The sequence below is a fragment of the Mustela erminea genome, chromosome 15 (assembly GCF_009829155.1).
Source record: "Mustela erminea isolate mMusErm1 chromosome 15, mMusErm1.Pri, whole genome shotgun sequence".
Taxonomy (NCBI): domain Eukaryota; kingdom Metazoa; phylum Chordata; class Mammalia; order Carnivora; family Mustelidae; genus Mustela; species Mustela erminea.
In genome coordinates, this window is record NC_045628.1 from 12,908,536 (window position 1) to 12,922,988 (window position 14,453).

Here is a 14,453-nt window from a genome sequence, read left to right on the forward strand (position 1 = left end):
GGTGAATGCCATTTACTTATTGAGGGTTCAGGGTGTCGCGGTCAGCTCACAAAGAAACCACACGAGCCAGAGCCTTTGGAAACCCTAAGCATCTTGGGTATTCCCTCACCATACATAACCATTATGTGGTATTCCCAGTCAACTCCACCCAGCTATCCCTGAATGCATTCCCATCTCAACTGCCAGAAGCACCCTCTCTCCTCCGTGGCCACCCGTCCCCGTGTTGTTGATTGCCTACAGTTTACTGACAAGCTATTTACTCAGTCATAGTTGACCAGGGAATGTAGGAAAAACTGTGCATTTTTCTTCCATGGAATGTTTAGGCACTTAGGTAACTCTTTTATCCTAGGCAATCCAAGGGTCATTCTGACCTCCTCTCCTCTTCTCTTCTGGGAAGGTAGCTTAGCTTTTTTTTCATAGTTTTTCAGATTACACAACACCAATTCATGGCTTAGGTGAGGCTGATTCTTGTCTGTGCAGTTAACTCCACTCATCTGCAGCTGTGCATGCTTCCGGTAAGACAAGGACATCCAGCGACCTTGTTTTAACCTAGGACACTCTGTAACTTCCCTCATTGTTTGCATAAGTCATTTATATTTGAATGGACATGACCACCAAACTATTCTCTGTAGAGAACAATCTGGCACTGTATAAGTAGGCTCTCTGCGACATAATCCGAGAGAATTCTGAAAGATGTCCTTATATAAGACATTCCCATGAGCTATTCCACAGGTCAACCTCCAAGGGCAGCATAATTCTACTGCTACAGTCCTATCCACCATGTAGCCTATAATAAAGTCAAACAGAGCCATGGCAAAACAAAAGGACAACAATGTTTCATTGTCACAGTAGGACTATCAGCACACTCAGGGTCTTGTGCATACAGCTGTGTTGGCCTAGATAGACTATTTGACCTTATTTACATGTCAGGGAAGGAAAAAGGGTTATTAAGTCTGGGTCCCTGCTATAAAATACACATATACTTCCTCACTTGATTTAAACCCTTAATACTATTAACATGGGGTTCTTGCTGATTCATTAGTCACTTTTCATTGCCATCTATGACATTTAAAATCTTATGGGATTCTGATGAATGAATACAAATGACCCACTCTATACTATAATTACATCCGTATTTTAAGTCTTTTGTTTACTTTCCTTTGCTAACACTCTTATGTAAGGCGTATACTTTCTTTCTCATCTTTTCCAAATTAGCAAATGTTACATAAAACATTGTTAACAGAGGTTTGGCCTATGTATTTAGATTTAGAGAGGTTGTAATTTTATTAGTAGGTTTAAGTTTGAGGAATAGATGTTTAATTGGTATACATTAGTAGTTTAGTAATAGTTTTTCTGAAAAAGGAAGATTTCCTGGCTAGTAAGAGACCTCTTTAGCCCAGCCAACTTTAAAAAAAAGAGTCTATTTTAGATTCATTTTAGATTTACAGAAAGATTGTGAAAGTGGCACATAGAGTTCCCCATATATTCTACTCTCAATTTCCCCTGCTATTAACATCTTAACATTAGTAGGCTATGTTTGTTACAGTTGGCAAACTGATATTGACACTTTATGAACTAAAATCCATACTGTATTCGGATTTATTTTTATTTTTTATTTTTTATTATTTTTTTTTAACCTAATGGCACTCTCTCTCTCTCTCTCTTTTTTTCTGGTTCCAGCTAGAACACCACATTGCATTTAGTCATTGTGTCTGCTTAGGCTTCTCTTAGCTGTGATAGGTTTTCCTCATGATTGGTCTTGAGGAGTACTTGTCAGACAGTTTATAGAATTGAAATTCTGATCTTGTCCTCATGATTACACTGGGGTTATAGGTTTTGAGGGGGAAAACATACATCAAGGGTACATACTACCAACATGATTTAGGAATGTTGCTGTTGGGGCACCTGGGTGACTCAGTCTTTGGGTGTCTGCCTTCAGCTCAGGTCATGATCGAGCCCTGCATCAGATTCTCTGCTTGGCGGAAAGCCTGCTTCTCCCTCACTCAGTCCCCCTGCTTGTGTTTCCTCTCTTTCTGCCTCTCTCTCTGTCAAATAAATAAATAATTCTTTTTTATTTAAAAAAAAAAAAAAGAAAGAAAGGAATATTGATATTGACCTTGATGACCTGGCTGGGATAGTGTTTATTGGGAGTCTCTTTCATAAAGTTACTCTTCCTCCTTTCCCATGCTGCATTCTGTGCACAACCCATACTTAAGGAGTAGGAGTTATATTCCCATTTTATCTCCAAAATTATTTGGAATTCTTCTGCACGGAGTTTTGTCTCTTGTCATTCATTCATTACTTATACAAGTAATATATAATATTTATATATTAAATACATATAAATATATGTATATTTATGTAAATTTATATTTACATTGTATTTATATAAATATATATTTATTTATATAGTACATTATTACATTATACATGTATACATTACATGTATACATTATGTATACATTATACATGTATATTATATTACATTATATTTATATAAATGTGAATATATTTATATTATCTCCTAGATATATTTAAATATTTAAATATATTTAAATATATTACATATATTTAAATATTTATCCTAAATATTTATTTTAGATTTTGGGTTATATTCAAAAACCACTTTATTTATCCTGCTGCTCAAATGATGCCAGCTTTGGGCATCAAGAGCTCTTTCTGTGGTTCCCACATCCCTTTGATGTACTTTTAATATTGTGGGGTTTTTAAAAGCACTATCTTGCCTTTTGGCACTACAAGATGGTCCTGCTCTAGTCCTGGAATCAGTCCAAGAAGTGGTTTCTTTTATTTGGGAATGTTCATAGAAACCAAGAGCTGGGCACTGGGTGTGCTCATTGCCACTGAGGTGTCACTGCTTCTAGGTCCTCTCAGCTAACAGATTAAGAAAATAGAGGTGTGCATACTAACCTGTGAATATGCACATTTCTATAAATATTGCTGTATATAGCCATCTGTTTCTGTATTAAGCTAAACATGACTTGATGCTGACATCATGATACCACATGGATCAGTCTAGTCTCCTCCCCCTGCTTATCTCTAATTTCCTAGTCCAACAGCAAAAAACCGGGCTCCCACCATCCATTTACTTCATTTTTCTATTTCTGTGCCCCATGTAAGATTTTTATTATTTATTTATTTTTAATTTATTTGACACAGAGTGAGAGAGAGAGAGAGAGAGAGAGAGAGAGCAGCAGGTGGAATAGCAGAGGGAAAGGGAGAATCAGGCTCTTTGGTGAGCAGGGCACCCAATGCAGGACTCAACCCCAGGACCCTGGGATCATGACCTGAGCTAAAGGCAGATGCTTAACGGACTGAGCCACCCAGGTGTCTGTATCCCATGGATAGGGGTTTAGAACCGCTAACCCATATCCCCATGTAAAATAAGTTTTTCAATAAAGTACAGTATTTGTATACAGTTCCTTCTGCCTTAGACTCGACTCCTTTCCAAATGTAGGTAAAGACCTTTTCCTTCCACCCATTTTAGGGAGGTGGTTTTATACATTTATGACACAGAATCTTTTGTCACACTCCCCATTCCTTTCTAGAGTACTCTGACCACCATAATGATGTTTAAAATTTGTGTAGGTTAAGGTTTACTCTGTGTTGTAAAGTTCTATAGAGTTTTGGCGAATACCAAAATATTTTTGGTGAACGTGAAGCATCATGAATCCACCATTACAATATCCTGTGGAGTAGTTTTATTTCCCTAAGAAATTCCCTATACTTCACCTCTTTAATTCTCCCTACTCCCTTCAAACCCTTGGAAACCACCGTTCTGTCTACAATCTCTACAGTTTTGGCTTTTCCAGGATTTCATATAAATGTAATTACATAGCCAATTCAGACTGGCTTCTTTCACTTAGCCCTATGCATTTAAGACACATTCATGTCAGCGTGGCTTGATAGCTCATTCTTTTTTATTGATGTGTTGTATGAATACATTGAAAGGACCAACGGTAGTATATCCATCCAGTCATTTATTGAAAGACATTGGGCACCCCCGGTTTTTGGTGATAAATAAGGCTGCTTAAACATTTAAGTGCAGGTTTTTTGTTTTTTGGGTTTTTTTTTTTTTTTAATGGGCATAAACTTTAAAATCAGTTGGGTAAATACATAGACGTGTCATGAGGGATCTATGGTAAGGCCATGTTTCTATGTGTGGCTTTCTAGGAAATTGCCAAACTGTATTCCAAAGTGGTTTACCATTTTATGTTCCCAGCAGCAAAGAATGAGAGCTTCTGTTGCTCTACAAACTCACCAGAAGTTGTGGTTGCCAGTGTTCTGGACTTTAGTCATTCTAATAGATGTGTAATGTCTGTGTTCCTTGTTTTTTGTTGTTGTTGGTTTTTTGGGGGTGTATATATAACAGAAGCTCTCTTAACTGATCCTCCTTATAATGCTCTTGACGTCCACTTAAGAGACTCAAGAACTAACTGACATTCTCTACTTTTCTTTTAAAACACATGCCAAGAGTCTGTTCCCTGGTGAGGGACTCCCTTGCTCATCTGTGCACTTAAGGCCCCACCTGTCGAGATTTGTGCTCACCAACAGTCACCTTTGTTTCTGTACATGTTTATGCCAGACACATTTGTTATAATTATATAATATTTCAATAAATTATATAAATTGATAAAATGTGAGGCTGAAATGAAAGCATTGTCTTTCTTTTGATGAAAACTTAATGAATGCTTTGGGAAAGACTTCAAGGCAAGTGACTAAAAAATGCTGTTGAACTGGGTGTGGGTGAGGCAACTAATGATGAAAATTGGAAAATTGTAAACATCTGCACTCAGATTTTCTACCCAGATTTCTTGTGCGTGTGTGTGGTTTTTTTCTTCCAAGTTTTCATTTAAATTCTAGTTAGTTAACACATAGTGTCATATTGGGTTCAGGAGTAGAATTTAGTGATTCATCACTTACATACAACACCCAGTGCTCATCACAAGCAGCACCCTCCTGAATCCCATCCCCCACTTAGCCCATCCCCCACCCACCTTCCTCTTCTTGTGGTTCTTAAAATTACTCAGACTAGAAAACAGAGAAAGATCAGAGATTTGGTTTAAAAAGCAAGGGAGGAGTGAAAAATCAAAGCACAGGCCCTGAACTCAAAGAAAAGGACTATGACCTGAATCTCAGGGTCAGATTTTACACTAAGCTTGTGTGTTGGAGAAGAGGAGATGCATCTAAGTTTTACGTGTTACTCATGTGGAGAAATTATCTACCAATGACTCCTGTTCAGAAGAATATAAAATATGAATGTATTTTAAAAGCATTATTTGCACTTAAAAAAAATTCTGTAAGCAACTACTGGTCTCTATTATAGTGGAAAACAGGGCTGTCTGTTGGACTGCATTCATTCACCGGGGCCACTCACCCTCACTATCCCAACCGGACAAGCTTGTGATTACAAAGACAACATTTATTTCTATTTTAGAGTCATGCCTATGAATAGTGAAAAAATGCCCCTAGGTCTCTAGACACATTGGAGTCTTCAACTGGACAGATTTCCTCAATAGCTCTGGTCTTTAAGTACTGACCTCTAAATTTTACATTATATTCCTATGTCCATTCCTATGTCCCACTTACAGATTCAAAAATTCATTTATGGGGCTCCTGGGTAGCTTAGTTGACTGGGAGTCCGACTTGATTTTGGCTCAGGTTATGATCTCAGGTTCGTGACATCAAGTCCCATGCGGGGCTCAGCACTCACCTCAGAATCTGCTTGGGATTCTCTCTCTCCTTCTGCCCCTCCCCCTGCTTGTTCTCTCTAAATAAATGAAAGATAAAAAAAATCTTTTAAAAAGTTTATTTACTGTAAAAACCCATGATCAACATCAACAGAAGGGAACGAAGGTGTGGGGTGTGGTCTTCTAGGCATTTCGTTGCTACCTGGGCTTTTTTGGCCCGGTGGTTGATATGTTCTGCTTTGAGCAGACTGCTTGGTGTGTCTCCAACTATCATATAATCTGCTAAAGGCTGCTTTAATCTGATTTTTGGCTTTCTGGATACCAAGATCACTTCGGTACCTTGGCTATTAGTCATTTTGCTAGAAAGCTACCAGGATTAACAGTAATAATCTAACTTGAGTTCTATCATGTTTGGATTTTTTTTTTAAAGATTTTATTTATTTATTTAACAGAGATCACAAGTAGGCAGAGAGGCATGCAGAGAGATGGGGGAAGCAGGCTTCCTGTTGAGCAGAGAGCCTGACGTGGGATCCCAGGATCCCGAGATCACCACCTGAGCCGAAGGCAGAGGCCCAACTCTCTGAGCCACCCAGGCGCCCCATGTTTGGATTTTTTTTTTTAACTTTCTGCATGTTTCAAAATTTCCAAAGGGGGAATTTTTATTTTAGTAATCAGAAAATAAAATTAAAATAACTAACCTGTATAGATTTAGAAGTTGCTTTGCAAAGTGCTTTTAAATCTGCCATCTCTGGTGACCACAACCATCTGCTCTGTGATTTGTTGGCTTTTCTGGTCTCTTTGTGAATGAGCCCTCTTGCTTAACTCTAGACCCCATCAGAAATAGAGAAGATGGCCTAACTTGTGCTCTGAGACCCATTGTTCTTACTCCTTATCACACTTTCTTGAAGCATTGGAGAAGGCGTTTTGCAATACTGGGAACATACCAACCACCGGCCCTAAGAGCCCAGGTAGCAAAGGAATGCCTAGAAGACCACACACCACACATTCATTCCCTTCTGATGTTGGTCATGGGCTGAATGTACCCACCCCCCACCTTGATCACATGCTCCCTGCCTGCTCTCTTGCAGGCACCTGCCTGGACCCCTCCATAAATCTCTCGGTGTCCATCTTGCCGGCCAAGAGGTAGGTTACCAAGGCTTGTGCCTTTCCCCTCCCTTGGCTGCTGGCACCTGAAATAAATTTCTCCCTTTGGCTTGTCCAAACCCTCCTCTCTTGAGTTATTGGCTTCTCTTGCTATGACTTCATCCAAATTTATTCATCAGCACTGTTGGCAAACAGAGTCAGGAGCTAGGCTTCGGCTTTGTCCAGGATGCCCAATGGGCTCCCTGGAGTTGGGCTGGAGTTCACCTTTTCTTTTCCTGAGTTAGTGGCTGGGAGAGATGGTTCGGTAACATTTTCTCCCCATGTCCTGCTCCATGGTTCTTGGCCATCCTCAAGCCCAGACACCATCACCTCCACCCCAGTTCTTTTACCCTCTTCTGCCATGGACTTTCCACCAGTTATGGGTCAGAAAGTCTTTTGACATTTAGATGAAAGCTGTGAGTGGTATCAGGGAAATCTCTTTTGGAGAGCTTATGATATTTTTCATTGTTTCAAGGCATTCTTGGAGCCTGTGGAGCCCATCCATTCATGCCTGCCCTTGCCTGGAACTCCTCTTTAACACTGAGATTTCATTGGCTGACCTATCCCCGCGGAAGCCACAACTGATGGTTGCAACCCTACCTCCGTGACTACCACCCCACACGCTTATACACTGCCATCAAGACTCCCGGATTCTTGCCCCTGGCTTTTCCAGTGTGTATCATAACACACTGGTCTTAATATCCTTTCCCAAGTAGTTTAGACACAACTGTTCTGCACATCCATACGTTCCAGTGTCTGGGGTGGGGGGATTGTGATTTCACCAGCACCAACAACAAGCAATTCTGATACCTGGTGAGTGTCTTACAATTCAACACAATCCTGACACTATCCAGAGTGGTCACCAGATCCCACAGGTGGAGGGTTCAGTCCTACCAGGCTTCCCTCCTTCCCCATATCACATGCCAATTGCCAGCCTACATTATCATTTGTGGTTCCAACAAGGCTCAGAGTGGAGGTTCCCAGACCTGTTCTTGGGTTTGGTTAATTTGTAAGAGTGGCACACAGAACTCAGGAAGCCCTTTTACTCACTAGATCACTAATTTACTACAAAGGATATTGAAAACTATGAATCAACAGCCAAATCAAGAGATACATAGAGTGAGATCCTGAACAAAGACGCTTCTGTCCTGGCGTCCAACAAAGAAGTTCTGGTTCCCCAGCCTGGAAGCTCTTGGACCCCCTCGTGTTGGGTTTTTATGAAGACTTTATTACATAGGCATGATCAATTAACTCATTGGTCATTGATGATTGATCCAACCTCTCTCCCTGTCAGGAAATCAGGGTGGTGGAACTGAAAGTTCCAACCTCTTTTCAGGATTGGTTTTTCTTCATCTCTCTTTTTACTAAGCTCTACATCCAACCTGTGGTTCGAACTCACAGTGCTCCACTGACTGAGCCAGTGAGGTGTCCCCAGGGTTGGTTTTTTTATCAGCCCTCATTCTTAGAGACTTCCCAAAAGTCAGGACACTAACATAAACCCAGTTGTGGTGGGAAGGGACTTGTTACAAATACCAATGTACACATTTCATCTTTATGGCTCTGGAGCTTCTCAGGAGCTGAGGACAGGAGATAAAATATTATAAAAAATAGGCTCTTATTGCTCAAGAAATTCCAAGGATTGGGGAACTGTGAATCAGGAACCAAAAAGACCAGATACATATGAAAAATATATTTTGGTAACCTGAGTGATTTTATATAAATAAATAAATAAATAAATAAATGAAATATGTATATTTCTTTTATATATATAAGCCCACCACTGTCCAATATTTCACCTACTTTTTCCCCCTTGTCCCCCCTTTTTTAATCTGACCATCAGGAAAACTCTAGTCCTGGACCTAAGTCATCCTCTGTTCTCATCCTCTGTTATGCCTGCACTTCCTTGTCCTGCTAGGGAAAGTCAGGCAGCTGATAGTATTTTGACACCTCAGAGGTATTGCCCCCAATCTCATCCACACCTTTAATGTACCCCGCCATGAAACCCTAGTCCGGGTTTTCTCTTCTTTCCCACAATGATTTCAAAATGCCTTCTCTCAAGGCCTCTCACACCCTCGTGACTCATGGTCACAACCTCGTCCTCCGCGGGCACCAAGCGCTGTTCAAGGTGGAGATAACATACCTCCAGAAGACTTCCATTTCTTTCCATTTCCAAGACATTGAAGATGACAGAGAAACATCTCAGAGCAGTGATTTTCAAAGTGAGGTTCCACGGACCAACAATGTCAGCATCTCCCGGAATCTCATTAGATAACTTCTCATGCCCTACCCCAGATCCCTTAAATCTGAAACACGGGGGGTGGGCCCCAGGACTCTGGGTTTCCAGAAGCCCACCAGGTGATGCAGATGTATGCTAAATTACTGCAAGAACAATGGTCTTAAAATAAGAGGCAGCTTCTGCTTCCTTCTTTAGTCTTATTTCTGGCTACATTGCCAGCTTCATTTTATTGGATCTTCTGACCTTGCAGAGCTATGGAACTAACCATTGCCCAATCTGACCAAGCTTTCTCTTGGCTCAGGAGAGCTGCCACCTCAGCTTGGAAGAATTACTCCCTGTCTCTCAACATGAGGAACTTCAGGGACTTCCCACATCCTAGAGCTAATCTAGATGTGTGTGTCTTTTTCCTATAGTTTTGCAGTGAAGGAAGGCTACATGACAACATGGTGTGCATTCTGAGTATCATTCTCATGCATTCATTTGGCTCTCGTTATGTGGATCGGTGATGAGCTTGCTTGGAAGTAGGAGAACTTCAAGTTAAGTGGGGGGAGGGAGGGAAGGCAAACTTTTCAGGTGACCTTGTAGCCTCTGTATTTCCAACTTATGATTTCAGAGAATAGCTCTCACAGATGCATTGGACTTTCCTGGGCTAGATGGCACACTTGTGTCATTCAAATTAATTCTAGGAGAAAGAGGTCTGAAGGAAGGAAGAAATTAATTTGAAATAAATTACTCTTTTTGGTAATTTGCTCTTTTTATGAAGCCAAGCAATCAGCTAGAGCTAAGAAAATTACTTCCATGTGAATACTTTGCTTTGGAATGATGACTTTTCTTCTGTAGGGAATGCATTTCACCTGGCTGCACTGTGAAACCAGTTTCATCTCTTTTCAATAGTCATTTGCTAGGAATTTTTAATTTGTTAATTTCCTTGTGGTTTCTACCCAACAACACGCTGGCCCAAGTGTTTTGTTTTTTGTTGTCTTTTTTGTTTTTTGCTTTTTTTTGGTCTCTTGAAAATCTTTTGGTTCTGTGTAAAGAGGAGACATACCTATTTTTGAACCTGATGGAATTCTTTGGTTTTCTGTGCAATTTTCAGGCTGCTGGTGAGGTAACCTGACACCTGAATACACCCATGCATCATATAGCCACTATGACCCATTAATATGAGTTGAACTCACAATTTTTCAGCTGTTCCAAACCACAATCACAAGATCCTTCAACTCAGATATTATCCTGTAAGAATATTTCAGAATTTTCACGATAATGTTACCTATAATCTTAGCAATAGAAAAACCATGGAATTTTATATTTCAAAGCTTCCTGAATACTTATTATGTAGTATTTTCCAGGTTTTTAAAAATGTTGCTTTTCCATCAAGATATGCTCCTGAATTTTTAAGCATAATCTCATAATTTCCTTTTATTTAACACTAAGCTGAGTAAATAAATTGCAATGGGTTATACTTGTTCGGTTAAACTTATCATTGTGTGTTTAGATTTTCTACATCCTAACTATTTATTGTCTGCTTAATCTATCAGTTATTGAAAGGTTTCTTAAATTTGCAATTCCTCACAGTAGTTCTTTTATTTTTGCTTCACCTATATTAAGGCAATGTCCTTCAAGGATAGCCAGATGCAGAATGGGGGTTACATAGCCTGTGTATCCTTAATAATTCAGTTGGATACAAAGTGTATTTTACTTTTTGTTAATGTAGTTGTATTGGTTTTGGATTGCTGTTGCAACAAATCATTACACATTTAGGGCTTAAAATAACACAATTTACTATCTTACAGTTCTTTGACGAGTCTGATCTGGGTCTTCTGGCACTGAGATTGAAGTGTGAACAGGGTTGTATCCCTTTTTGGAGGCCCTAGCTGTGAATCTCTTCTCTTGCCTTTTCTGGCTTCCAAAGGCCACCTATATTCCGTGGCTGACGTCCCCCTTCCTCTGCCTTCAAAACTAGCAATGTTACATTTCTCTGTGGGGTCCTTTCAGAGTCACATTTTTCTCTGACTGCCCCTCTTCCACTTTTCAGGTCCCCTGTGATCATGTCAGGCCACTTGAATAATCCAGGATAATCCCCCTATTCACCAGGTAGGAGATTAGCAACCTTAATTCCAGTTGCAACCTATTTTTCCTTGGCCACGTGACCTAATATATTCACAGGTCCCAGAGATCAGGACATGGATAGCTTTGGATGGGGGCTGTGGTCATCATTCCACGTACCACTAATAGCTGTGGCAGTTTCTTTTTAGTATGTGTATAGTAAATCTCTGTAGTTTTAATTATCGAGAGTCTTTGTGTTGTAGGTGTGTCTCTTGAAAATAGCATGTAACTGGATGGATTTCCTCCTTCTCTGCTTAAATAGCAGATTCATTGTCTCACAGCTCTGGAGGCTGGAGGTCCAAGATCAAGGCAGGACTGGTTCCTTCTAGGGGCTGTGAGAGAATCTTTTCCATGCTTCTCGCCAGCTTCTGGTGGCTTCCGGCCAACCTTTAGCATTCCTTGGTTTGCAGAGACATCATCCTGATCTCTCCCTTCATCTCCACATCGTCTTCTCCCTGCCTGCACGTCTCTCTGTCCAAATTTCCCCTTTCTACAAGGACACCAGTCATTTTGAATCAGGGTCTACTGTAATGACCTCATTTTAGCCTAACAAATTCCATCTGCAAAGACTCTATCTCCAAATAAGGTCACATTCTGAGGTGTTGAGAGTTGGGACTTCAACATATGAAATTTGGCGAGATACAATTCAATCTGTAACCGTTCTCTTTCTTATTTTTGCACGCTTCAAAATCCACCATGACATTAGGTTTACTTATTTGGTTACTCAGGATTTGGCTCTCCTCCTTACTACTCTTTACTTCTGTGTTCAATTTTCTTCTTCTTCAAGTATACTTAATCTTTTTTAAAAAAAAATTTTAAGTTTAAACTTTATTTTTTCAGTGAGTATACTTAATCTTGACTTGTTTGAAAATGTCTTTATTATGTCCTCACTCCCCCCCGCCACCTTCTTTTAAAAACGTCCTCACTCTTGAGTGACATTTTAGTTGGGTCTATAATTCTGGGTTGACACTTTACCTTCTTTCAGTAATTTAAAATATATCATTTTGGTGTCTTACAGTTTCTTTTGCTACCATTGTGAGTTCTGCAATCAATCTCATTGTGGTTTCTCTATAGATGATATTTCTTTTTTCTTGCCGGTGGCTTTAAAGATCTCTCTATTATTTGCTGCAGTTTTACTACACTATGTCTAGGTGTAGATTTATTTTTATTTATTCTGCTCGGGATCCATTGTTGTCCTGAGTCTGCAAAGATATGTCTTTCGTCATTTCCAGAGAAATGTCAGTCTTGATATCCAAGAATATTGCTTTTGCATATTTTCTCTATTCTGTTGCAAAGATTTCTTTTTTCCTACAAGTGTAGTTTTTTGAGATATAAAATACATGGAAAATGCACACGTCATAAATGTATTTTGATGAGTATTCACAAGCTGAATACCCCAGCTTTACCAGCACCCTGATCAAGAAATCGAACAGGGGCGTCTGGGTGGCTCAGTTGGTTAAGGGACTAACTCTTGATTTTGGCTCAGGTCATGATCTCAGGGTCATGAGATGGAGCCTCACATCTGGCTCTGCATTGAGTGTGGAGTCTGCTCAGGATGCTCTCCTCTGCCCCTCCCCCACCCTCTCTCTCTCCAAAAAAAAAAAGAAAAAAAAGAAAGAAAGAAAGAAAAGAAGAAAGGAAGGAAGGAAGGAAGGAGGCAATAAAATAATACTAGGACTTCAAAAGCCTCCACAGGCTCTTTACAGTCATTATATACCTTTCCCATCAAGAATTAGCACTGTCTTGACTTCTATCTGTATAGATTAGTCCCTCCTTTTGAGCTTTATAAAAATGGAACCATGTGGTATGTACACTTCTGTCTCTTTCATGCAATGCTATGCTTATGAAGTTCATCCATATTTTGTATGTGATGGTCATTTATTCATTCTTGTCATAGTATTCTGTTGTATCAGTTCCAATTAGAATTTTTATCAGAAACATGTTGGGCCATCTTTCCCATCTTCCATGTCTTTTAACCTCTCTCTTCCATTTTCTATCTTTTTAATTCTTAGTTTCTTCAGATTTCTCTTCATGTTCACTAAGTATTGACTCAACTATATTGCATTTGATGCTTAGCCCAACAACCGAATTTTGTATTTCCATGGCAGACTTTTAAAAGAAAGATTTTATTTATTTATTTTAGAGAGAGAGTGCGTGTGCATGAGCATTTGCAAGTGAGCCTGAGTTGGGGGAGGAGCAGAGGAGGAGGGAGAGAAATCTCAAGCAGACTGCTCACTGAGCATGGAGCCCAATGCAGGACTCGATCTCATAACCCTGGGATCATAACCTGAGCCGAAACCAAGAGTTGGATGCCTAACAGACTGAGCCCTCCAGGTGCCCCTCAATGAGTCTTTTTCGTAATTTTAAAAGCTCTATTTGGCCCTTTAAAAAATATGTTTGTTCTGCTTTTTTCAGGGTGTTTATGTGTTTAATTTTTCTTCTCTCTCTCTGTGTGTGTGTGTGTGTTTTAAAGGTTTTATTTATTTATTTGACAGAGGAAGAGAGATCACAAGTAGGCAGGGAGGCAGGCAGAGAGAGAGGAGGAAGCAGGCTCCCCGCTGAGCAGAGAGCCTGATGCGGGACTCAATCCCAGGACCCTGAGATCACAATCTGAGCTGAAGGCAGAGGTTTAACTCACTGAGCCACCCAGGTGCCCCTCTTCTGTGTTTTTTAATCTTAAATATAATTAAGTTTAGATGACTCTTAAATGAATCTTCAGAGGATGTAATGTTGGTATTTGTTGCACATGCTTACTTTTGTTCTTGGTGCATATTTTCCTTATCAATAATTTTGATTTGATAGCTGATTGTTCAGGGGTTTCTTACATTTGGGACTCTAGTGTAGTCTTGGAGGATTTGCTCTTCAGAATGGTTTCATGGATTTCTGCCTGGAGTCTCAGAGGTATCATTAAGGTCTGGGCTAGCTTTCATATTAATTTCTAGGCTTGGAGGTTTCTGAATTATAAACATAATATATTAGAACATACAGTGATATCTATATTAGAATATGGAGTAAGGTCCAAGCTGTGGTTCTGAATTCTCAGATGAGATTCTTTTTCTGCTGAGTCCAATAGTGAGACAAACAACAACCTTTGCCCAATAAACTATTTGTGATTGAGGGAAGTTTACAGAATAATGCAGCCAGGACTGTGACTTACAGCTGGGTCACTGACTCCGTGACAGAAGTGGACTTGGAATCCAAGAATGAGTCCCAAAACTGGGATTTCAGGGAATCTTGTTGCAGAAATAGGGTAAGAGAGA